The sequence below is a fragment of the Mandrillus leucophaeus genome, unplaced genomic scaffold (genome assembly GCF_000951045.1).
Source record: "Mandrillus leucophaeus isolate KB7577 unplaced genomic scaffold, Mleu.le_1.0 Scaffold1134, whole genome shotgun sequence".
Lineage (NCBI taxonomy): Eukaryota > Metazoa > Chordata > Mammalia > Primates > Cercopithecidae > Mandrillus > Mandrillus leucophaeus.
This window is the reverse complement of record NW_012099588.1, coordinates 105,286-107,805: the sequence shown is the minus strand read 5'-3', so window position 1 is coordinate 107,805 and position 2,520 is coordinate 105,286.

Here is a 2,520-nt window from a genome sequence, read left to right as displayed (position 1 = left end):
GTCTGAGGAGACTCCGAGTCTGGGTGGCTGAGTGGGGACTTTAGAACTGAGACCGCGGCGACGCTGATTGGCTTCTCTAGACATCCGACACCCAATGAGAGTGGGAACTGGGGACGCGTCACGAGTATCCTGGAGGAAGGACCCGATACAGGTTGGGAGAAGTGAAACTAGGGGAGTGGGGAATCCCCAACCCAGTGCCTCCCCAACGCAGATAAGGCCCGAGGCCCTGAGAGCCACGCCCAGGACCTGGGACTTCAACCTGATCCCTCTCCGACACCAAGCCTCTTTGACACCCTGTCTGCCTGAGTCCTGGACAAGTATCTGTCTGTGGAAATCAGGGAGAGACCCCCAGGCTGCACCCAGCATCTTCCCCTTCCCTACTCGTCCTGGAATCCCCGGCCCTGAACTGGACTCCCTGTCTCCCTCTCCTACCTCTCCCCTTGGACCTTTGTGCAGGGAAACTCACCACGGGGAACTTGATGCCAGAGAGTGAGCTCGCCCTGGGAATGGAGGTGTAGAGACAGGGGTTTTCTCTCTAAACCTGGTGAAGTTTTGTCTGAAGGCACCACACAGAGATTCTCATAGAGATCAGTTTCCTTTTTGTTTATTAATACAGTAGGTAGCACAATATTGGTAATCCCTGAATGATTAGAATTCCAATTTGTAAAAGACCTGTGCCAAAACAGCATTACAATTAAACCCTCAAAGCTCCTAAGTTTTAGTTTCCCAGACTATGGATCTGTGACTCTGAGTTGCTGCGTTTAAAATTATCTTCATTCCCTAGCCCGAGTTTCCCTGCGTGAGTCCAGAACATCTCTTGAATACAAAGAAGCAGAGTTTGTTACTGTCTATTGCGACCGGGAGCCTGTAGTCATCACCTCAAAGTTGCGAGTGCTCCATGCAGTCCCAATGCTCTTCATGGACGCTCAAGCACTGCCTGTTTTCCTGAACTATGCACATCTAAGCAGTGTGCATATTTTATCTGGACACTAAATGAGTTTAGCAACTACTAAACTACGAATACTAAATGAGTTTAGCACATTGGTAGGCTACAAGATCAAAACACAAAAACTGAGTGTGCTTCTATAGAGCATCAATGCATTAATAGAAATGTTATTTAAAAATCCAACTTACAACAGCATTAAAAAGAATGAAGTCAGAACAAAATTGAGGGCCCAGCAATACTCTTCACTTTTATGTTAATTGGTTTTTGAAAACAGTGCTAATATAAATCAGTGGGGGGAGAAATTACCTTTTCGTCAAGTGGTGCTGAGACAACAGGCTATCCATATGCAAAAGAATAAAGCTGGATCCCTACTTCACACTACATATAAAAATTACCTCAACGTGTATCAAAGACCTAAATGTGAGACTTAACACTAGAAAACTCTTAGAAGAAAACATAGGTATAAATCTTCATTGTCCGGAGCTGCGTGGCCCGGCCATAGCGATTATAACTGACAACTGACGCCTGAGCTCTATACGATTCCACTCTATACCTCCTCCCTAGATTTACTTTCTTCCCTGTACTGATATCTCATATGCCAGTACAAAATGGCGCTCTTCCGGGTTCTTCATCACCCATTTTCCCACGCCCGGGAAAATGATCAACTTACCGCGCAGGCGCAACATGACGTCCGACCAAAGAAACTGAAACGTACCTGGCCACGCCCACCACAGGGCCACCATCATCGCCCTGGCCCAACCTCCGCCCCTGCCGGTCTATATAAGGCATTACACTGCCACCAATAAACGAGACTTGATCAGGATATTGTCTTGTCTCCATTTCTCGTGTCTCTTGTCCCCTCGAGTTCCCACTCCCTCTTCTAGGGCCTACATTGACGATCCCGCTGGACGGGACACGTGGCGCCTCAACCTGGAGCCTGGAAACAAGGGATTCCGTGAGGAAGAGGACGCGAAAGAACGGTGGACCGTGAAGGTGAAACTAAACTCCTCCGATCACCGCGGGAACCTGCTGCGTCAAAATCGAAGGTAAGTGACGTGTCCGAAATGGGACAAGAATTAAGTCAACATCAAATCTATGTAGGACAATTAAAAGAGGCTTTAAAGATACGAGGAGTAAAGGTTAAAAGGTAATGATTTGTTTAAATTTTTTGATTTTGTAAAAGACACTTGCCCTTGGTTCCCACAGGAAGGAACTATTGATATTAAAAGATGGCGTAGAGTAGGAGATTGTTTTCAAGATTATTATAATACTTTTGGCCCAGAAAAAATTCCTGTGACCGCCTTCTCTTATTGGAATCTCATTAAAGATTTGATAGATAAAAAGGAAGTCGATCCACAAGTCATGGCCGTGGTCGCTCAAACAGAACATATTCTAAAGGTTAGTTCCCACTCTAACCTCACAAAGCCTCCGCAAGATACGGAGGAGGATCTCATTTCCCTTGAGAGCGATGATGAGGAAGTCAAGTCTCCTTCTGTAACAGATAAAGAAATGTTACACAAAAACAAACAGAAAAAATATCCGGTTTTACAAACACCTCAAAAAGAGGAAGAAAC